Source organism: Corvus cornix, chromosome 7 (genome assembly GCF_000738735.6).
Source record: "Corvus cornix cornix isolate S_Up_H32 chromosome 7, ASM73873v5, whole genome shotgun sequence".
NCBI lineage: Eukaryota > Metazoa > Chordata > Aves > Passeriformes > Corvidae > Corvus > Corvus cornix.
The window spans coordinates 2975458-3000262 of record NC_046337.1 but is presented as its reverse complement, the minus strand read 5'-3'; the positions used below and the strand labels follow the sequence as shown (position 1 = coordinate 3000262).

At 40.7% G+C, this 24805-nt stretch overlaps 1 long non-coding RNA gene across 1 annotated transcript in view; it reads right to left on the bottom strand.

Moving 5' to 3' along the window:
* Positions 1-336: 336 nt before the first annotated feature.
* The window catches only part of LOC104694093, a 241785-nt gene continuing 217316 nt past the window's right edge, over positions 337-24805 (bottom strand). The window contains exons 3-6 of the long non-coding RNA XR_002047157.2: positions 12527-12577; positions 11153-11313; positions 2295-2609; positions 337-1542 (exon numbers count right to left, since the gene is read on the bottom strand). This is a non-coding gene — a long non-coding RNA (uncharacterized LOC104694093). The remainder of the gene's footprint in view (positions 1543-2294; positions 2610-11152; positions 11314-12526; positions 12578-24805) is intronic.

Here is a 24805-nt window from a genome sequence, read left to right as displayed (position 1 = left end):
CACATAGAATCAATCCCCTTCAGCCTGCAATGGTCTGTTCATCCACAGAATGTCTTCATTTTCCTGTGCTGGTAATTATTTCAGGAAAAAAATTTTAATTATTTCAGGAGTGTCCTCAGCTTTCCTTGAAACCTGAGTTACTACTGGTAGTAGGTGGCTGGTCTTGACCTATGGTAGAGTCAGTTCTGGTGTTTGCATCCCACCTCTTGTTCCTTCAGGATGGGTTTGCATTCTCCCTTCCCAGCAAAAATGTGTTGCTCACCCATCCAACTATCAGAGACATTGTTCTACCTTCTATTTTCCAGAAATTTTGAGATAGGTTATTACAAGTTGTAATAATTTTCAGTTATTTCTATTGGTTTTTTATGTTTATCTCAAACAACATTTTTATTAATGAAACTACCGTAAATATTTCCCTCAAATGTGTGTAGAAAGATGGACTTGATGATCTTGGGGGTGTCTCTCCCAGCCTTAATGCTTCTGTGATTCTCCTGTGGAAATGGAAAGGACTAGTAGTCAGAAACTACGTGGGGAAAATGAGGAATACAAATGTATGCTCACACAGGTTCAAGCACAGCTATATGTACATATGGAGACAGAAATGAAAATTCGGTGTATAATAAAAAAATATGTATTTAGACAGGCACTTGATAAACTGGACATATTCTTGCTGAAGTCAGTGTGGACACTTTAATTTAGGCGAAGTGTAAACCTCTACAGACTGGAGTAAAATGATGTCACCATTTCAAATAAATCAACTGTTTTGCATTAATACAAGTTTAATAGAAGTTTAAATCAGAGGATTTCTAAAAGAAAAACAAATGTGGAAAAATATTGATAAGAGTTCTGACAAGGAATATGAATAAATGAAAATGTTGATAAGAACTCTGGATACATTTGATGATTTATTGCCAAAATAAGTAACTTTATTACCCAAATTATTAGACCAGCTGTAATGCCAGGATAAAAATAACAGTGATGCTATGTCACTCACATAATTTCATAAACAATGATCAAATCCCTTCAGAATAAGAAACATCTTGTCTGTCAAAGATTATGAGATGCTTTCCAGATCCACCAGTATATCCAGGCCTTTCCATTAATCAGTGCCACAGAGGCTTTTTTTTCTGTTGAAATTACTGAGCTGGATGCCGGGAGATGCTCTCAACAGGAACTGCTGCTGTGTAATAGACTCAAGCCTGAAATGTGATTCTGTCTTTACAACACAAGGATCCCTGCTGGCTTAGAGTGCTGGTGGATCCTGTGCCCACATCTGGATGTTGAGTTCATTCTGTAGAAAAGGGAAAATTCCAGTTTTAATAATATTCCAGTTTGCTGGCATTGGGGTTTTTTTTGATTCACCAATTTACTTCGTAAGTTATTGGTGAGGTTTTCTTTTTCAAAGGATGCTCACAGCCTGCCAGGAGAAATGTGGGTAAACTGTAACTGCAGCTTCTGGAATGGCTCTGCCAAACTGCTGCACTTCTGCCCCTTTAACCGTGTTCATGTGCTCTCCTAGATAAAAAATGGAATTACCCATTTCTGTGGGAAAAAAAAAAAAAAAACCAAAACATTACTGAGCCTTAAAAACTTAAAACTTAAAAATTAAAAAATAAATTTAAAAAGGTAAAAAAATGAATAAAATCTATATGCATATCAATAAGTATTAATTATCTTTACAATACATAAAGAATAGAAAGAAGGAGAAGTCCCTGTTGCTGCAGAGCAAGAAGGTTTTTGTGCTTGTGTGTGGCAGCAACTCTCACAGAGGGCAGGAGACTGGGTTAACCTACCATCACCATAATTTGGTTTGGCAATTTCACTGATCATAAGAATATTTATTGTATCAAAATGTGTGACAGCTTTGTGATGGGCACAAATGGGGGATGAGATCAGACCCCATTTCATTAGATTAAATGGAAATGTGATGTTTTCAACAGTCAAAAAACACTGGAGACATCATCAAAGCTATCAGTGCCCATCTCTCCACAATCTCTGCTATGATCATTTTGTTCCCTTACCATTGATCTAGTACAAAACTGAAAATTAATTTAAAGAAGGAAAGATCTTCAAATATTTATATATGAATATTTGTGTGGGCAAAATGCAAGCTGAGCTAAGAGCTTGTTACACTCACCCAGATGAAAACTAAACCCAGAGCACCGGCCAAAGCTCTTAAAGAGTAAAAAGATGACCTGCACTGACTTCAATGGACATGAGGGATAGCCCAGGTCTTGAGTTCTCCTTCCAAATCTGTGCTCACATGTTCTTTTTCCTGCTGCAGAACACCTTACCTCTCTCTCCAGGAAAGTTTGCACATGCAACCCTTTGATTTGTGAAGGTGACACTCGGCAAAAGCAACCGGAGCCCAGATGGCAAAGAGAAAAATGATGGCTGAGGTGGAGGTGCAGGTAAATACACAGGGGCACAGAGGAGATACAGCACGTTGGGCAGCTCATTTGTCAGCTGAACAGCAGCCCAGCCTTTCCCAGCAGACATTTGCTTTGTTCCATGTGATATTAAGTAAATGCGATATCGTAAAACTGATAAAAAAGAGCTGATCAATTGAAACTGGCTGGACCCGAGCCACTTCTGTACTCTGTCACCACCTGCAAGAGAAAAAAAAAAGGTGCTACAAAACACCTGAGTCTACCACTCTTGCTGTACTGGCTTTCCACTCAAAAGCACACAGCAGCATATCCAAAGTCTCCCTTGCCTTTGAAATACGAGTCCTTCTTTCCTTAATGTGCTCTGGACACCACTCGCAAACTGAAATGGATATTCCCCGGTACCATTCAGAGTTTTACTGTGTTTCCCTGGCCTCTGCAATGCAGCACTGGGAGCAGAGATTCCTCCTCAAGATTTCTCTGCCTGGAGAAAAAATGGTCCTTCTCAGTAATGAATAATGTGCACACCCCCCATCAGCACTGTCATTGTCTCATGAGGAGACCAGCACCAAAGAGTCCGCTGGATATGGCACGATGCAGATCCACCACAGCCAGTGGGAGCAACTCAGAAGGGGACTGAGAAAGGAAAGCCCTCCTAGTGCCAGAAACTGCCCTCCCACCCCTATCTGTGGCACACATGGACGGACTGAGCTCAGCACATCTGAGCACAAGGTTTCTGCCTCCAGGAGCTGGCGAGCCCCAGGCTGGGGTCACAACTCAACACTTCTCCGTCAGGGAGCAGAGAATCCCTTCAGCTCTGTGGGATGCTCTTATGCACGTCCAAAAGCATAGATGTGGTTCTGGCAGGACTTTTCTCTTTCTAATTTTAGTAAAATATTTACAAGAGAGAGGTACTTCCTCACAGTACGTCAGGCATTAGTCACTGATAAGAGCGAACATAAATTCTGGGCTTTAATCTTACATTGTATTATTCCAAAAGCCACCTTAACATGCAATGATACCTTATAATATCAAATTTTAAACCCCCCCAACTTTTAGAACAGTTAGCATATGTTTATGGGAAATGGAACAGCAGACTCCCAATGGCGAGCCTAAAATTAGGCGACATTGTTTAAAATACCTTCAGAGTCTTTAATCTGATTTTTTTCTCCAGTCTAAGCACTTGAAAACCCGATGATAGGCGTATTTGTTTGATATATAAAACTTTAAGTATTTTTCTCTCTAAAAGGCGAGTTTCCTTGCTTTTGAGAAATTTTCTTACTGGGAAGGCTTCCAAATCCCCTCTCATGTAGCTTCATGGAATTTTCTCAGCTCTTGTGTTTGCTCCTTCTCCACACCTCTTCCCCAGTGCAGAGGCACATCTGTCTGTTTTCTGCCTTATCAAGCAGACATCTACATCTGTGAGGAAAACTCCACTTCCTTGGCTAAAAACCTGTATCTGATTGTGGTAATAAAGCGCTACTTCCTCAGTTCAAAACATACATCAGACAGGACCAATTACTTCAAATGACTCATAGCAACAGGGAAAGCAAGGCTCGTCTTTGCGGAGCCTTTGAACTTCCACCGCTTCAAAGGTGTACTGAAACGTGGTTATGAGGCGATTGTCTAAAATTGCCAAATTACCAGGTTCCAAGCTTTGACATTTGTTATTCTGAGCAATGAGACAAAGGAAAGCAGTTTGCTCACCCGCTGAGAAATACAGAGCAAAACAAAAAGAGATTTCCTAGGTGAAGGGAGCCTTCAACACGCTGAATTCTTGAACGTGGAACAGAAAAATGCTCGCGCCTTAAATTAATCAAATAATACAATTAGATTATCAAACAATACACAATAATAATGCAAAACGCAAACAATATGAGCCAAAGCTACTGAGGGAATTTAATGGTAATTTCAATCACAGCCTGGAGGTCAGAGAGGCTCAAGGTGTTATTAATGGGAATCAAAGCTTTTCACCTTTAGGTCACCAACTCGAATGTGGCACAGGTTGGTTCTGACCGAGCATCATCTCCATCTGGTAATTACCGTAGGGGTTTGTGGTCTCGATAGCCCCACAGGAGAGGAATATGCAGAATCCAGCATGAGAATGTGCATCAGCTGCAGTGGCCAAAAGATGTCCAGCAGTAGACAGATGATCCAACAGAAGACACAAGAATGTGCAACTCAAAGCTCTTCTTTCGGTAAAGATTTCAGTGATTTCTACTACTTCCAAGCAGTATTAAATAAAGTTCTGAAGTTGCTGTCTAAAACTGCCAAATTAATTGTTTCTGATAAGTCAGTTTCCACTTTCCTTATGCTGGGCATTGTCCTTGATGGTCATGGCTCTCTCCTGGCAAGTACCGTGCCCAACGAGATGCAACAGTCTAGTGGGTTAATAGTTATTTTCGAATGGGCTGATCCAGTCTCTCTAACTGTCATTACAATTAAATTAACCTTGAAAAATTAACTTAAAGAAGAATCCAATGCACTGAACATCATAAAGCATATAATTATTACCTACTGACCCAAAGTTATTTGGGTACTCATGATGCAACTGTTATTTTATCAGGAATCTTCCAATATTAAGACCACATTTAAATGAATACAGCTCTAATTCAGGAATGTGTTTTTATTTGTTCCATTTTCATAATGAGACATTTAGTTTTCATTTTGCCATTTTATGTGTTTTCTTAAGAATGAAGGTGATCAGGAACGTATTTGGAGGGCACATGACACGTGACAAGGAAGGTCTGTCTCATCAGCATTATGACATCACTATGAAAGATCTTGACAGCTGAATTTATCCATATTAGGTGGATACTCTCCACAGGTCTCTAAAGAAATAAGGGAGCGTTTTCACCCTCAGATATTTTTGCATTGAACTTGCATGTCATGAAATGTGGTGATTTATCCTCTGAACTTCTTTGGGAGAGCTCTAAATCCATCCAGGTTTGTGCACAACTTTCACCACGGCACATTCTGGCTCCACTAGGCTACATTTACCTAATCCTTGGTCCTTGGTATCAGAGGAACCATAGCGGTTTGTTCTGGAGAGTTGTGGGGCCCCTCTGAGCCCATATAAACACTTGACAAAGGACTCCAAAATTCATTCTTTCTTTTCCCTAGAAGTCTGGGTAGGAGGAATCATGATAATTCCAGGTGAAGAACAGCTGAATAAAGTATTTGTTTTCCTCATCATTGGACCAGATATTCATTAGTCTACTTTTAATAAGTTATTTGGGTTTGTTCCCAAGAAAGCTCACTGTCAAAATTCAGTGATGGGACTCCCCAGAACAAACATGATACAATCCCATTCCCTGTTTGGGAACTCTTCAAATCCGTTTTCTCTTGCAAATAGCTAAATATAATCAGGAAAATCAGGGTTCCATTAATGTTTGGCAATATCTACATTAAAACTGCTGCTTCTCTACAAGTTTTGACAGAAATATGTTAATGCAACTATTCAAGTAGAGAAATGCAACAACAGAGAGGCAGAGAAAAGACACTTGAAAATCCCAGTTGCCACAGTGGAGGTCTTTTCAGGGCTAGAAGCCACTTCTGGCTTTGCTAGGAAGCCTACAGGCACTTCTTTTTATGAGTAAGTTACATCTGTTCAGGCACTGCACTTTCCTAACACCATACTTTTGTTTTTTAGACTGAGGATCCTTCAAGTCTAGCAGCTCAGATGCTTGCATCCGTCTGTAGCCTTTTGGGTAAATACCTGTCACTTTAGGCAGCCTTCTCCAGTTCTCTCCTCCACACTGAGACTCACATTGTCCCACTGACACGCTGCTTGCTCTCCTGTGGCACACGGGAGAGTGCCACCAGCCCAAGACCTTCGGCGTCACTCCGCGTAAGGAAACACAATTTGTCTCTGACAGTTTCTGCCTTTTCTTGCTTATAAAACTCAAAAACATCTCTCAGAGATGCGTCTGATGGAGCAAAGAAATGTGGACTGTCTGGTCAGTCCCCAACTGGTTTCTGTGCCTGTGTCTTTGCTGGGCAGATTTGGGGGTATTTGTCAGCAGAAACAGCCACACCTGGCTTTGTAGCCCTCTCTGATGAATGTTATGCGCACAGGGCACGTATTTTTCGTGTTTGTCACAATTCTTCCTGTTGAACACAAATCCCTTCATTCTGTTTTAAGGAGCCTAAGAACAACTACTTCTATGCAAAATCAGAGGGTCAGGTTAGCCCTGTGTCAACAGAAATGCACTTATCTCTCCAGGGACATACATTTTAAGAAAACAGTTACTCCTAAGAAACCGTTGGTCACTCATCTGGAAGGACCAAGAAAACTTAGTCAAGGTCTGTGTCAGAAGTTTTAAATTGTCACTGCAATCTAGACCAAGACTAACTCAATTTTCCTTTGCACCATTCTCTATGTCAAGGCTCAACTTGTATTTTCCCGTTCTCCCAGAGCACCATGCATCCATGTCCATGGAGACTTTACTGGTGACACCCTCACTACTCCAAAAAAAATTTTAAATCCACTTTCCTTTAAAAATAAGCTACAAACATTATCAATATTCTTAAATATCGGTTGTATCTCAGTTAGAGGGTCACCAGCCTGGAAAAGATGAGAAGCTCATAAATAAGCCCATAAACTCCCTTTCATCTCAGGACAATGAATGAGGAGAACCAGAGTACAAACAACTTTGGAGGAGCTATGTATGTTCTCCCTACTCTGATACAACTCGGAACGATGTTTTCTGTCATCCACCCAGGAGCTGGATTTACGAGCACGTCAGCGCCTGCATTTCAACTGAGGATGCCCAGATGGGGAAACCCTCTCACCAGCACTATGAAATACCCATCTGCTGTGTGTTAATATTCCTCAGGGAATGATTGTTTCCTGCTGCCTGGCTCTTATGGTTGGTGTTGGGAGGCTGGGATGGAGGAGCACAAACCAGTGTGGCTCTGGAGTGAGGATGAGGTCGAGCCACCGTGGGACAGTGTCAATTTAAGGATGATCTTTGAAAGCTCTAAGACATTCCATTCGCAGCACAAAGCACATTGAAAAGCAAAATGTCCCCTATGCATCTGTTTGACCAAATAATACGTTTATAGCACTATTATCAGATCAAGAGAAACAGTTAACTGAGACATGACATGTAACTGTTAAAAATTACACACCATCAAACATCAGCCAGGGACACCGAAAGGAACAGTTGACGCCTATAAATAAAAAATGATGTAGAAATTAAACAAACAACCCACGGAGACTCTTTCAGGTTTTTTCTTTCCCCCCGTTTCTTATGTTAAACCACACAATAAATGGTCTTTGAGTTGCAGAGGTTTAATCTATGTGCAGAAAGGGAATTAGAGGCTGATTCAGGGTTTTTTTTTCCCTTTCCTTTCCTGGAGGCCTCTTTTTTATTTTCTTTCCAGGTATTGATCGTGAAAGTGATATCACACCAGAAGGTGCATTGATATGGTGTTGAGTAACAGAAAACTGCAAAGACTCCTTACAGTATAATCAAAGCTTCTGTCCAAGCCCCCACTCTGATGAAATCCAATCAATAGGGACGATTAAATGACACATACAGAGCCATCAATATTAAATACAATCCATTTCCTGTACAAGAGCAGTGCAATGTAAAGTGGACAAGATAAAACTTGAATAGGCAGGTTATTTACGATGCTTGTACAGTATTTAAGCAGTGATGAAAGTTGGGAGCATGCTTGATTTGCATATTAATAAAAAAAGCAAATAAGCTTCTCAATGCACATAAAATATAGTTTGGGGGCTTTGCAATGTTTCCAAACAATATTTTTTTTTAAAGTTATTTTTTAGAGGGGCAAAGTCAGAGGGGAGTTGACTCCAAATTGAAAAACTGTAGATTCTACAATCTGTGATCTTAACGAGCCGTTGGGTTCTTACAGAGCTTATTCAGAAGCCCACACCATTTCCCTGTTGCCTGTGCAGTGGAAGACAGGGTTTCAGATAATTCATGCAACTTTAGTCTGAATTTTACCTCCAGAGGTGAGGAAGAGACCTCCAGGAAGTGTCACAATTTCCCACCATGAGCAAAGAGGCAATATTGGAAGGGACCTTAAGGACCATCTCGTTCCAGCACCTGCCATGGGCAGGGACACCTTCTGCTAGACCAGGTGGCTCCAAACCCCATCCAGCCTGGCCTTGGACACTTCCAGGGATGGGGCAGCCACAGATTTTCAGATCTCCCAGTGGCTGTTAGGGTTGCCAGAGGGCCCATCAAAGGAAGGGTTGGTTGCCTGTGCGGAATTCCCTCACGAGCTTGCCCTAAGAGGTACACTGTAGTGCTGTCCCTGGGTTAGGGAGAGTCCACCTGCTGAGATAAATGCTTTTTGGTAAACTCCATCCTCTGCTCTGCTGTGCCAGTCAAAATGCTTCCTAGGTTCTTACAGCATCCATGTGCTGCAAACACTGAAAACCACATCTAACCAATCTGGGTTTCCTTCTCACATATTTCTTCATACCACGGCTTCACAACATTCAGGTGAGGAAATGGCCAAAAATATGGATCTCCAGCAAATCAGGCCCTGAATCAGACTGTCTTTTGTTCTGGAAAAGTAAGAGCAAGGATGAATGAACTTCCCTCAGAGGGAAAGAAACAAAAGGAGCAGCGGATTGGTAGAAAGGTATCACTATGCTACCCTTGAGCACATTGTTCTTTGCTTTTCACACATGAATCCTCATCATATTGATTGATAAATACAAATTCCTTTCTCCCTTTTTTAATGTCAATTCATTCTTTTTCAACATTAAACTTTTGCAGTATCTTTGAAGTGAACAGATAAAATTTCTCATCACCAAAACTCGGAAACCTAGAAGGACCGTTGACAAGTTTAAAGTTAATCATGTATTTATGTCCTTTGTTATACTGGGCCATAACTGGGTTTGGTATCTTCAGGATGAAAAACCCTTCATCTTAACACAATTTTCAAGGATTTTTAAAAAAACTCCTCAATAAAAGTTTTATAGAGAAAGTAAGCCTGAAAAATGTTCTTGGAGATGACACTACTCTCTGCCAGGACACTTTCACAAATACTGTGGGGACAGCAGGTTGTTTGCCAATGAAAAGCTACTTTCTCTTGACAAAATTGAAAATTGATGACAAAGTGATTGGGTATTTCTCAAAATGCTGTCAAATGTAATGACATTGGGTGTGTTCCAATTAGTTTTGTAGGCTTTCGAGATGCAGCTCTCTCTCCTTGCCTTCTGTGTAAAAAACTTTGTGGCGTGAGTCTGGTCTGCTGAAGGACAGCTAGAGCTGCTACAGCTCCCAGAATTTGCTAGGGAATAAGGCTGCACTGACACATCTAGTCTGGACTAAATAATCAACTTTCACTTTGCAAAACTTGAGCTTTCTTGTCCAGTTTGATGCAGCGTTATTTACACACAGTGCAGGTCTGTAGGTCATGTTGCTGCTAAGAGAGTAGGGGGAATTTGCTGATAAAATAACGAAGTTCCTTTTGTTTGGCCAGTAATTAACCACACTCCTATAAAATCAGAGGTGCCACGAGGTGCCTGGGATGTACTGAGCATCCTACCACCAGGAGAAGAGGGGAGAGAGAAGCCAAACGCTCCAGCAACGTCAACGTGTGTCCCCTTTAGGCTGTGGAAACCAGGATCTCCCTCTTTCCCTCCTATCTGAAGCACAAACAACATAAAGCTGGGGTAGGATTGATACGGAATGCTACATAAAATGTTTGCTTATAATTATTTCTAGCACCCTTTTGAAGCTTAGGGATAAAACATTTCTAATTATTCGTCAGGCCGTTGGAACTCCTAGGCCTCTGTAATAGGGATTTAGCAGAACAACAAATAACATACAGGGATCCAGATGAAAGGAGTGAATTTGAAGGGATTATTACCATAAAAAAAGCAAATGACTATTTGATGGAGTTACAACAATAGAGAGAGTCAGACAGGGATAGAGAAATAATGCTAATTGATAAATACATAGCTGCTTAAGCTTTAATTTGAGCTGTGGAAGAGCTGTAAAATGAGTGATACCTGTAATTTCCTTTTTAAAAAAGATCCCTCTGTTTGAAATGCATATATAAGGAAAACCCCTCAAATGCAGCTTTTCTGCCCCCCTCCTCCCAATTTCACCATATTACAAGTCACAAGAAGTAATTCTTTAAAAGGCAGGACTATGAAATTTTTTATGGTCTTGGCTGGCTTACAGCTGCATAAAGATTTGCACCCCAGTTTAGGATGGGAGCCAGGACATCTCCTGCAGGATCCTGTGATCTGCTCATGTAGGAACCCCATGGGCCACAGGGAGCAAGGGGCATTCAAGGAATGAAGAGTGGATTCTGTGTTCACTACCACATACCACAAAATCACTGTATAATCTTAATCAAAGCACTGCAAAGTAAAAAGCAAATCATAAGGAAACGACAACAAAACCCCACGAAACAAACACCAAAGTCAGCAAAAGCAGGATTTGTGACCCATTTGAGGTGCAGCCATCCCTACTCTCTCATTTTTTCAATAAAACAGACAACCTTTAGGCAGTTTGTCTTAAATAAAGACACATAAAATGGATAAATGGAACCTAAAACACAAAACAGGATAAATCTTCCATATTTAGTGCTGTTATAAGCAACATCACCACCACCACACCAGTGATTCCACACAAAGATAGTTTTTTTGAGGATACAGAAGCTGTCTTGCCTAAAGGAAGAAAGGAAACAAATCTGACTTTGCATATACATGCAAAAAAAAAAAAAACAAACAGAACAACAACCCAAAAAATCATGGATAGGAGACTTACCAGCTACTCTGCAAGCTGTGTCCTTCTTTATGTCACAAATACTGGTTTAAAGGGCAAAGGTATGCAAAGCAGATGGATTGTGCCTATCTCTAAATCAGAATTTCAAGGTAAGACGTTCTCCAAGAGCTCAACAGAGTGGCTTAGAAGCTTTCTTCCCCTCCCTAATGAAGGTAAAACGTTAGCATTAGAAATTGCAGCTTAGAGAAATTATATTCAGACTTCTCTGGTTTTTTTTGAAAAAAAGAAAAAAAAAGAAGAGAGAGAAAAACTGTACGCTCTAGATTAGCAGGGGTGGATCGTCTTGTTGAGACTTGTGCTGCCAAAGCCTATTAAAGTAATTCACATTTTATACACAGACATTACCATTTTCTCTGAACTATAACGTCCTTGGAGCATTACTCCGCAGAGACATCCAAAATCCACTTTAGATGGGGCACAAAGGCACAGTTTGAGATTTACCTGTGTGACTTGTCTTGCAGGTGACAAGCATTAAGGAGGGAAATCTACACTTCTGTCAGATAAGCAGGAATTCCTGGTTTCTTAATTCACTTGAAAAGAAAGGATAATTACCTGAACTAAATTTCTGCGCCCATCTCAAATGGACTCTAGGGACAATCCTGCAGATTAATGCTCTAAGAACGTAAGATTCAGAAAGAGAACGTAGGGATGTATGAAATAGGATCTCTTTTAACAACCTGGATCAAAAACTGTATCCCGAACTGAGGGGAGGGAGAAGCAGAGGAAGGGGCAAATCCAGTGCAGCATTAATGCATTTTACTGCCTCAGCAGGATCAGATTTTGACAATAACAAGAATGATGATTTCTATAGGCTCACTTTTTTTCCCTACATTCTGATGGATTTGAGAGATTTCCACGATCTGAATGCTTCAGGCAAGATCCTCAGGTGATGTAAATCAGCATTGTTTCTCTGAAATATGGACAGATTCATCCCCTCACAACCTCTACAGCTTTTCTGCTCATCTGCAGTATCATAATCATCTGGTAGCATTAATTAATTTTCCCGGTGTTTTATGCAATGCTGCCTCTGCCTCCTCCCCGCCTCAAATTGTTTTGATTTCGTTCTTTTTTTAAATTTTTTTAGATTTTTTTTTTTTTTCTTGCAGTTATTGCTCCATGTCTGCTAAGTAAATCTGCGGCGTGTTACTTTAAAAATGAAATAAAGCTTGTGTTCATAGTGACAGTCAATAACACTACAGCATTATAATCAATTGCTATTTGTAGCAGCAGGACTAGCAGTGGGGGCAGATCAGTGCAAATTACTGTCACTGTGTGCTGTCGTGTGGTGCAGCCAGCCTGGATCTCGGAAGACAAATGATCCCAGATCCAGTGGGAGCAGACAGCACTCAGTCATACCTGTACAACGGCCCAGCCACGCACAAATACGAGGGGAAAGCGGCTATGAACCTGCAGGATGGAGAGGGAAGAGAAATAAATTAACCCAGCAAGGAGTTGTGCTGCTGAGATCCCGGGATAAATGCTCCTGCTCATGTGATGGGCTGGAGAATGCAGGATTACAAGTATCCAGGGATCTACAAGAAAGGTTGGATAGCTCTTTAGTGAACAAACACCAGTGACATCTCTGTTGTTGCTTAAACTGAGGGTTTGTACAGATCCCTGTAAGCCAGGGGGTCTTCAGTTCAAAACACCTGTTAGGATCAATAATAATGCCAAAAATGAAATATAATAGCTCCCCCCTCCAATCTTTCTGTAGAACCAGGAGTGTTTGTTACTGCTACAGATCACAGAGATGCAATTTTTTTTGTCTGTGTTTCAATTGAGGAAAGAGATCCAGGCTCTGATCTCGGTGGGGGAGAGAGCTGTTATCTCAGAGCTGGGATCTGGGAGCAGCAGGTCAAACAGGTAATTTTTAAGACAGAGTTACCCAATTCTTTCTCTCTCTGCACCTTTTTCCTCCATGAATTTGGCAATTTATTTGGAACTCCCATGACTAGGAAGAAATGCAGATGGTGTTAAGTGGGGAGAGAAGGAACCTGATGCAGCTCAAGACCACATCCTTTGGAAAACAAAGCCTTGGCTAGCAAGCAGCATGTGCTTATGAAATTACATCTGATTACCTGGCTAAAAGGTGTACTGTTGATTTGGGAGGCTGCACTGCAAAATCCAGTCCCCTGTTCTGCTTTCCAGCAGGGAAAGCAGGAAGAAGAAAGGAAACCCCACCTCCAGGACCCCCCAGCTCCTCACACACCCTCCTGGAGAGGGTGATCCAGCAGCAAGGCCAATGCAAACACTGAGCTCACTTCTGGGACTGCTGCAAAGGATGACAATTTATTGCCCTTTTTTAATGATAGAGTTTGTGATATGCACACTTGCCAACTGGGAACTGGAGTGAGATCAATGAGTTATTTTACATAGGTCCCTGTATTCTGGGCCAGAATGAAACTGTTGACCTAGAGGTGAAAGTCTCTAATTTTATTTCTAGTCCCTCTGAGTCATGTAGTCACCAGAAATAACACTGACAGCAATAAAACCAAGCAAACAAACAAAACTAAGCAAACATCAAATATTAAGGGAAAAGGTTTTTGCCAAAGAGGCTCAGCACACGTTTTGTTAGACGGCGTAATCTCTGACAGGGAAATCTGGAACATAAAAACCCTTCTCTCCTGGAGCCCAGTATTCTCCTCTGAAGACAAATGTTTTATAATAAATATTTCTGTGCCTGTGGAGCTTTGTGCAAAGTCGGACATGATATTTTTGGCAATATCTGCGTGTCAGTAGGAATCTGAGAAAGTGTCACATACTGTACTCGAGCTGGCCGGTTGGTGAGAGCCACGGGTTTGAATTTACATGTCACATATGTGATGGGCTGAGCAGAGCAGAGCAAGAGAAACAGGAACATTTCTTGGGCTCAGCCTTTTTAAGCGCTTTAATCCATGACCTGAATCACAGAATTCATGTGAAGTTGTGGTATCTGACTTCACCTCCCTACTGCCAGTCCTCTCCACCTTCCAAAAACAGAGAGCTGATGCCCTTGTATGTTTTTAGATCCAACATCTTTCCTGTTTAGCCAAATCAGAATTGCTCCTTCTTATTATTACTATTAATATAATGAATAATAATATTAATCATCATCATCATCATGGATTTTTCACTACCCTTTTAGAAGGTAGTTTCCAAAGGAAATTTCTACATCTATTCCTGGCTAACAGGCATAATGGTTTGGGAAAAACAATCTTCCACTCAAAGGCAGTTTTAACTTCCAATAAGGACTTTTTCACTCACAGATTGTTAAGGAAAATTGCTTCGTTTTGCAACTGTAATTCCTATATTTAAATGAATGGGATTTTCCTTCAGAGAGATTTGAACTACGGAATTTTCCTTTGTTGGACAGGAATCAATGGAGTGTTTGCTGCTAATTAAACCAAATAAGTTAGCTGAAAAGGAAAATGAGTTGATTTTGAAGGAACTTCATACTAAAATGACAGTTTTGAGTAGAAGAGAATTTAATCTCATTTAATTTTTTTGCTTAAATTTCAGGTTCTGTGCTTCTCTATTATTTTGAAGACTATCAGGGATCCCCCCCTGTTGATATAAGTCACTCAACTTTACGTGATCTGTGTTTAGGGTCTGATTCAATTACCAGTGAAGGCAACGGGGTTTGGATTAAACCTTTACAGTCAGAGTTTTTTAAGGTCTCAGACAGCAAAGATTCAGCTCTCAAACACCCTGAGATCAATCACTAAATTCAGAAAACTGGAACACATGCAACGAAACCACCACATTCTGTAGTGACAAAATATTTTGCAGAAACAGGGCTGTGATGCTGTTAGTGGCTTGGTTTGACCTGATTTTCCTCTACACAAACAGAAAATGTCAATGGGAGACGCCGACAGCAGATTTCCTGGCTTTGGAATTTGATATTACTATGGATTTTAAAACATATGGGGAAAATGCATAACAGCAAATGAATGCACTGCCTGATTCTTTACCTTTTCAGCAATGAAATGTTTGTAATACTGAAATATTGCAGATCACTGCAGAGCACTAACACTGAACTCCTAATGTTTCTATACATTGTACACCTCTAAACCCACATAAACTGGTAATAATCTGAAGAAAAAAAAATACTGGTGTGAAATATTCTCACTGTTGTGAAAACACTCTTTTCTCAAAGACTTTTGGGTTTAACTTTTTTGATTTTCTGGTGTTCGGGGAGTTTTGTTGAGTGACTGGAGCTGCAAAGTTAACAAAAATCAATATACACTTTGCTGCAGTGGATAGTGTCTTTTTTATCCATTTTGAGGAGTGCAACCACTGGGATAAGCAGCACAATAGTATCCCTAACATTAGCAAAAAACCCAAACTGTGTATTTTAATTAGCTTGAAAGGGTCAAATGGCAGGAAAAAAAAAAATCACCTGTGATACAAAAAGTCTGGCTATTATAATGATACAGAGTGTAATTCAATATATCTGTTTAGATATTGACCTTCTGCATTATTAATGGCTTTGAAAAGGCTACTGCTGTCTTGCAAATCTTTAACAGGTGGAAGCCACTGGAAACCCACCATTTATTGGTTTCTATGTGCCAGATTACTTTCTAGCTAAAAGCCAATGCAAATATGTTTGCAGCCTGAGTGTAAGAGGGAACCCTGATTTTTCTGGCTTGGTTGTTGGGGTATTTTTGTCCAAAGCTGCTTCTCTACTTCCTCCCTCTCGAAAAAAAAAAAATCTTATTGTGAAAGAAGGGTTAAATTTCCATTAAAAGTAGCAATTTTTTATTGTAAAAAAGTTCATTTGGAAATCCCTGTCTATCCTTCTGGGTAGCCTTCAGCTTCAGAAAAATCATCATTTATTTAGTTGAGATCTTTGGTGGCCCAAAATCCCTATTAGATACCTCAGATTTTCTGATAGGCAGCTGAATTCCTGATTGCAGAGCAGTTCACAACTAAAATATTCTCCTTTCTCTAGATTCACATTTCAACAATAATTTTTGTGTTAGATACCATGCCTGTGTGTGATCCCAAAGCAGAGCTTAGGGCCTCCCACACTAAAAGGACCAGAAATACTGTAAATGCAAATTTTAGCATTAATTTTATTTCCTTTTTGTTTTTTTTTCTTCCACCAACAATTAAATTCTGTTCTGTTGCTGCAAGAATAAATATTCAGACATCACAAGGTATATCTGGTTGGGCAACAACTTCAGTATTTATCTATTTTTAGTTTCAGAACACTGTTTTATTTTATATATAAAAAAATGGAGTAAGTTTCTTGTCTTCTAGGATTTTCAGAAATATTTCTCGTTTTGATGAGCTAAATTTCAAGTTCTCATTTTCCCCCACCTTTGTCAGTTTAATAGAGAAAATTAAAATGACCACAGTGGCATAATATTTCTTTGCTGCTGTGGAAAAATCAGTGAAATATAAACCAATATTTTACCAAATCTCTTGTGAATATTTCCCCTAAGGGCCGGATCCCGTGTGACTTTCAACATAGCAGAAGGAATTTATGTGCAAATCAACCATCAAGCATAAAACAACAATAGAGACGAGGAAAAAGAACCCCAAAGAAATAAATGAAAAAAAGAATAAATTTCAAATTATGTCAAAATTCTAAATATACTGTAAGAAAGACTGCAAAAACCCCCTCTTTATATAGCTTTTCCTGTGGTCCTTTTACTGACATTTTTGAAAGGCGAATGTACAATTCTATTAGGAGAAACCATAAAAAATAGCCATGACCTCATTTGTAACATCACCAAATATTAGCATTTCCCTTCATTCTAATTGCCAGTCTATTTACATACATTATGCTACATTCAACGTACAGCGATGTTCAACTGATTTGGAAGCACTGACCTGCAAGCAGGAAAACAGATAAAGGGAGATTTTACCTTCTTTTTAAATATTTGTTCTGATTTGTAGTTAATTTTGTTTCCTTGGGAAGAGAATTTATACATTCTATGGGTTCCCCTGGCCCAGGGAAAGTGAAAGCATTCTGTGGGAATTTCAAACTGGAGTCAACTTCCAACAAAGTCATTATTCCACAATATCACTGCTATTCCATTAGCTAACATTTGCTGCCCGTGAGTGATGCTGGAAGATGCACCAGTGAGACAAGTCAGTTCTGTAACTTCTCATCTCTGGGTCTTTTCCTCATCACAGATTTCATCTGCTAATTGATCCAGGGCAGCTTTTCATGGCTCCAAAACCTCTTTCTATTCCTTGGATCATGTGGAAATAGGGGGGAGATATTCTGTGATCTGCTGTGACAGAGGAAGGAAGATCTTTTTGAAGGAAGATCTTTTTCCTTTTCAGGTTGGAGTCGGAGAAGGAAATCTGAGCTTGGATCTACATGGGGCTTTCCTCGCCTTAGGTTGGCTCACAAGAAGTTGCTCCAGCCATTTGGTCAAGGAATTCCTGAGTTCATCACAACCATAAATTCATCTGCAAATATTCTCATCCTTCCCAAATGAGCTACAATCAGCAACTGAGCTGTCAAACCCAACCAACCTCCTGAACTTCAGGTGTTTTTAAGGCCCAGCCAGGCTGAGGTTCTGACATTTTTGTGCCTTTTTTTATTTTGCCTTTTTTGTTTCTGACAATTTCGTGTTGCCAACCAAATCCAAGAATTCCAAGGGATAACATGTATTCATCCATTCTCATCCTCTGAACTCCTGAAAATGTCCAAAGAAAACCTACTCTGATGGGCTTTTGGATTCAAGAGCTCTAGGTAAGCTCACAGATCTCTGTTTTTCCAAATTAAATCCGAATTCTGATTTTATTTAAGGTTTCACAATTACTTTTTATTTTTTTTCCAGAAGAGATGAATAGTATCATTGTACTTCCAGGTTGATTGAGACATGGGATTCACAGAATTGGCACCAACACAGCACTTGCTCACATTTCCAAGAGTCATGACTGAAAACATACAACAGAATTTAACTCAGTAAAAATACATGGAGATAAAATGATAATTCTCATTTTCTCATAGTGCCCCATGTTCCAAAACAACAGTTAAGGGTGAACTGTTGCTGCTGAGAGAAGCACTTTCTGGTGACTCACCAAAGTCTCTGGCCTAGACTTCAACAGAGAAATTCCCTCATCATATTAGGAACAACTTTGTGTTTCACTTGAAATGTGCTGACTGGGCTGCAACTCTTTGAACAATGCATGGAAATACACCCAAAGATAGATCCTGCATTATATCCCAAATGAACAGCTCGTTTGTGAAACTGGGATTTAACAACAAATCCTGGTGCTGCGGGTGGCGGCCGTGGGCCGGAGTCAGGAGGTCTGGGGTGATCTCAGCTCTGCCAGCTCTTGTGTCGTGGTTGGACTGAGCCCTCAAAATTCCCAGAGCAAATTGACTTCTAAGATTAGGGGAAAATTTACCTCCAAATATTATTGGCACCTTTAGTGTCACCTATGACACTGCACTGCTTTATTAGGAGGTTGAAACTGCTGATGCTTCATGGTGTAGACGTGTTGGAGTGGGTCCAGATGAGGGGAGTGGCTTCCCACTGCAAGAGAGCAGGGTTAGATGGGATATTGGGAAGGAATTCTTCCCTGTGAGGGTGGGGAGGCCCTGGCACAGGTTGCCCAGAGCAGCTGGGGCTGCCCCTGGATCCCTGGCAGTGTCCAAGGCCAGGCTGGACATTGGGGCTTGGAGCAGCCTGGGAGAGTGGGAGGTGTCCCTGCCCATGGCAGGGGGTGGAACAAGATATTCAAAGTCCCTTCCACCCCAAACCATTCTGTGGATCTGTAATTTGCTTCTGTCATCCCTCATACACATATGTGCGTGTGTGCAGCACTTAAAGCACTAAATTTTCACCTTTTTCTGCAATTTCAGCAGGAAATCATAGTCATCAGCACCAAGAGGTGGGAAAAGAAGGCAAGACCAGCTGCTAGACACGGCTGCAGACCCAGTTCTGTGAACCGACACGGATTCACCCGTTGAGGTTATGGCCTTGACACTAAGGATCAGATATGGTGGCTTTTACTCACAACAATAGATGATGAAAGCAAAGCATTCTGCCTCCTGCCTTTTCCAATCCATGCAGTCAGGATGTCTTTCCTGCACTCAGAAGCTATTGGAGGTGGCAGAGAGGGGGAGAAGAGGCCTTTCACGGCTCACAGGATCATGGCTGGCAGGAGCAGGGGCAGAAGCCTGTGTTTGTGTCTCCTAATGTCCTGAGACAGAGATAGGAGGGATCAGCAGAGGAATATTCTGTACACTGATAAAGAGGAGTAATAACGACTGACACTTAAATCACTCCCCCTGGCCATGAGCGAACGAGGAAAGACTCGGGGTCCGAATTCTGCCAGTGGTACCCAGCACCAGGAAGGTGGTGCTGAGCAGGAGTATCTCTTTCAGCATCTCTGGGCTAGAGAGACGCCGCTCCTAAGTGCCTTTCCCAGTGTCCCTGGAGGATATCTGAGCACCTCGGCACTTTGCAGAGCCCCCAGCAGCCGCTCCAGCACTGCCCCTCTCCCCCGGGCCCCGGAGGCTGCCGCTGCAAATGCCGTAATTTAGCCTTTAATATTTTGATACTTAATGTGACGGATTTCCCTTTTAGTGCACATTGATTTGATCTGATCGAGGCATGGAGCTGTGCAGGTTTCCTCCATTTCAGATGATTTTAGTATAAAACATGCAAATCCCACGGTGCATTCCCCTGTTTCTGTGGCATTATGTCTGCAGAGCGGTGTCACGAACGATGACACCTCTTCACAGAAAAACAGAGAAATATCTTTTGCAGGATGTGAGATTTCTTACAAAAGCTTCCCTGTGACACGAGCTGTTGAACTGTCTCCATAGAGTTCTGATTTAATTTGAACTGTTCTTGCCACTCCATCACAAATAGCACTGTCCAAAATGCTAGACAATAATTAAATTTCAAAGGGAAATATTAATTAGTAAGAGCACAAGTGAGCTGCCTCTTCATTTAAAAATATTTCCTTGCCGTTTATGTTCAGTTCTTCTGAATAGCCCAGGAGTTGGGAAGATTAACAAATTGTATTGAAGCCCCCCACTTTCGAGGTATTATCAGTGAGAGGACTCTCATGCAGTTTTACAACTGTGTATTTTTAAAATGTTATCTTCCTATCTAAAACATTCTCTTTGAACTAGATACCTTTCAAATGTGTTCATAAGGTGGTGTTAATTCTGATGTATAAATCAAATTGCCTCTGTCTTAAACCTATAGTTTGAACATATTTAAAAAAATAATACGAAGGAAGTAATAATCAGAGACAAAATGGATGAAGAGGTTTTACTTTCAACATGAAGAAACATGCTAATGTATTTTCAAAATCTGGGTGGTTTGGATTTATCCTGAACCTTCTTATGGCAGGATAAATACATGATCTTAATTCACAAAATATATTTTGATATAACTAAAGTATATTTGAGTTGCCCTCTGTCCTTCTCTCTTGCCCACAGAATATGGGCTACACACATGCATATTTATTCAAATTTCTTTTTCTTTTAGACATTCCCGCAGCTCTTTTGTTGGCCAACTGTAAACTGATCACTTACAATTGTACTTGAGTGTTTAGTGACCAGAAAATGTACAAATGCTGCTGCTGCCAGAGTAACTGAAAGTGCACAAGCAGATTGAGGGAAATACTACAGGCAAAAATTAGCCATCATTAGTTACCCCTGCTAATATTGCAGAAAATTGAAATGCTTGCCTCACTGAGAATTGAAGAGCATTTCTGAAGTTTATCCAGAACAAAATATCTGACTTTTAAATACAAATAAGATATAAAGTGTCTCCATGCATTGTTGGGCTGCACGGTAGCAGTTTGCAGGGAAATCTGCTAAAGCCCCTTCGTGGGAATCAATCCCAGGGAAATGCAGCCCTGTTAATTATAATTTTAACAGCTTCAGATGCCACGTTAGGAGCAGCGGGGAGAGGAGAAGGAGCAAACTGGGTCTCTGCTCACAATGATAAACATAAGACCATAAATGTCAGACAAAGGCCAAGAACGATGCAGAGGACAGATTGCCGGAGTCCCAGCCTAAACGCAGGGAATGTTTGTTGGGTTGTGTTTGGGGCTTTTTTTTCCACCCTGAAAACACAGCACTAAGTGCAAAATGCAATAATAATTGTACAAAATACCTTTGCCCTCATAAAAGAGCCTAAGCTCCACCACTCTTTATGGTTAGGATATGGTCTGTATTTTATGTTTCTTCTGTATTTTATGGTTTCGTCTCTATTTTATGTTTTTAACTCTGCTATCTTGGAGGAAACAAATTTCCATGCAAGAAGATGCAGAGCAGCAGCTCCTTCTCTGTCCAACTTGTTCAATTCAAAGAGATGCCCTTCTGAAAGTGTCATTATCTCTTGTATCCCTTTTCACCTTTTCGAGCTCTCCCTTGTACATCCTCACTAACTTCATCCCAAACCTTCCTCCTGAAGCATTTTTTTTTTTCCCCTGGTTTATCCAAGAAAAAATAACACAGCACCTTTTTTTTCTTGGTGCCGCAGCACCCTGGCAGTGCTGAGGTAACCTTGCAGTGATATTTTGGGTGCTTGTTGTCACAGATGACCTTCCTGCCGATATCTCTGTCAAGCGCATTCCGGCAGCACCTGTTAGAAGTGCTACGGGCTCCCATGCACATGTGGCACCATATTGGAATGCTGCAGTTCATTTGGCAGGATGCAGGAAGGTAGGGTGCGTGCTGCCCAACATATTTAAGCAGCATTATAGTTGGATCGAGGGAGGCTTTCGAAATATTTCGCACAACGTCAAGGTTTAGGCTCGATAATGTATAAAATTGCAGGAGGTTCATTTGGGATCCTCATTACCCAAACCAACCAACCAAGGAGATAACAGAGAGAAACATTCTATTCCCTTTTTTCTTTTTTTTCAGCTAATGCCATTATACACAAGGAAAGGTTAATAATTAACCATGGTGAAGACACCTTTTTAACAGACCAATGAAAAATAAAATGCGCAGCAATTCTGATAGTTCTGAAGCTGTTCTACTCCTTGTGAAAAATTGAAATGCACGGACCTTAGTACCTACCCAAATGCCAAGGTTTCCAAATAATACAAGAAAACTGCTAAAAGAATTTCCTGAACAAACAAAAAAGCTCAACCTGTGTATCAAAGCTCATACATCTTACATGTTCTCTTGTCTCTTCCTATTTATATTTGGATTTCAGCACCTGACTGTACAACTGGTGCATTATTTTGTGTCTCTCTCACATTACAAAGAATTTTGTTATTTTTTGTGACACTAGCAGATATGTCTGATTATTATTTCTATTAAACTTTGATTTGGAGGTGCAGGGAAAAGAAATATTAAATAACAAAAGCCACTTTAATCTTGCCTCCAAAGGTAATTACTGATTTGGGAACCTTTTTTAAAGACACAACATCCACTTTCACTGAGCCAAATGAACAGAAGATGTTGCACTAATCATATGGAGTTATTTATATATAATCCTAAAGCATCCAAGGTAAATTGGATCCAAAGAAAAATTAGGGAACCACAAAGAAACAACCAACCAACCAACCCACCTCATGCTAAAATAAAGAAGGTTAACAGCAAATATAGTGCTGAGGCATTGTTTACCCCTAACAAACTGTGTCTCTTGTAGACTCTTAGACCTACACAGCTACAACAGTTCCGTTATTAAAAGGAAGGAAACACTGTGCAATTATGTATTTAATATTTATATCCAAAACCTCCGAGTAATGAGTATGAGATTTTCAGAAAACGCTATATTGTGAAAAATATTTTTATCGTAACTTCATCCCAGGGTGCCTTTACAAAACTAGCAAGACAACGAGCAGAACTAATCCTGTGTTGCTGTTGCTGCAGCCTCACCTCCGTGGCCGCTCGGACTCTGCTTCACATCTTTAGGCTTAGTTTGTCTCTGACCTGAAATAACAAAACTGTGAACTGTTAACTGGAGGGGGGAACCTCAGGCAGTCAAGTTTTAATCTTCCAGCACGGCAGTTCTTGTTTTGTCAATAATAAACACATTTGTTAGCTATGCCTTGTGCAGCCTCATGTGTGCATCTGCCCATCCCTGAGAGATGTATTGGCACTGGGCTATTAACAACCAATAATGCCACGTGAGCACAGCAGTGTTATTTAAAGGGAAAAGGAAAAAAACAAAAAAAAAAGAGAAAGAAAAAGAAAAATAAGACCAGACCTCATATATATAAAGATGAGAGTCGGAGATGTAGTCCCCAGCTGATGGAGGAGAAAGCGGAGAAGTGCAGAGTGGGAGGAACTCTCTCTGGTGTGGTTATATTATTGTGGTATTAAATTGGGTTATATCATCACTTTCTCACTCCCCAGGAGTGGCACAGATGGGAAAGCGTGGTGGGAGAGCACCAGGAATAATGTTGGCGTGCATTGCTGCTGCGAGGTGAGGAGAGAGGACTGAGCTCCTCGCAGGTGAGCAGAAAATCACCACAGGAATGTGAAGCTCCATCTCCAACCTCCTTTTCCCAAGGATTTCCATGGCAGCCATATGGTTTCTCCTCTGATCCCACCCCACCACTGAGCCTCCCCATGGCCCCTCTCTGAGGACATGCTCTGCAAGGTTAAATTTTTCATGCTTCCCCTGTCTATTTTTTAATCTCCACTGTGATTCCCCGGGGGTAGAGCACAAGAACAGATAATTTTTTTCTGCACACTTCTCTACACATTTGAATTCATCTCCCACATCCCAGAAATGAAGGGATGGAGCCTAAAAAACACTTCCTCAGCCCATTCCTTCAGAAAAGGTCTTTGCTGCGATGACTTAGGAAACTTAAACCCATGTTTAATAGAAAAAATATAGGGATAAAAATGGCCAAAGGCCCTTAAGTGTATATTCTCAGACTTACTGAAGCCAACTAGCTGAAGGATGCCAAGTCAAATTGTGTTACTGTCCACAGAGCCTGCTTCGACCAGCTTTTCTCTGAAGATACACTTTCCACCTTTCAAAACAAGCAACGACTAGACTAAATCAGCTTAATCTCACAGATCCACGCAATTTTGATCTAAACTACAGATAAAACTGAGCTGATAGGTGCTAAGGATGTTTTGTAATATTAATATGTGGCACTGGACTATTGCAGCTTCACAGGAAAGTTCCTGTAATTGGAATTTTTATCCCCTGGAAGTCAGAAAAAATTATTGACAGTTTCTGGGTCCTAAACGCATCACCGTTTCAAGTAAAATAACAAGCTTTGCCTCGGGCTGCAGTTCATGCTATGTGATCACTTGATACTTTGTCTATGTGGCTTCCCATGGCACGAGAGAAAGGCAGAGACAGAGAGGTGCCTCCGTCAGAGGAGGAGGGAGGCAACAGATCGCTTCACAAGCAATTATTATTTTTATTCTATTATTTCAACATCACGATAATTAATGACTGAACTTCCAAACATGTTTGTGTGAATTCGGCGTGCTGATAAGAACGGCTGCGTTGTGGGTGATTTATATTTGTCCCTGATTTTGTGCCTGGGTGCTTTAGCAGCAGATTGCTGCTCTCCAACTGAATTACTGTGAGGTAACTGGAAATGTTTTACAGGCAACTTCTGCCATTTAGCATACAATTGTAATATGATTCTATTATCCATTTTCAATCAATATTTAACCTTTTCAATGAGCAACTTAAGTGTACTAAGCCAGAAGGAAGAAAGCTAATTGCCACATGATATATT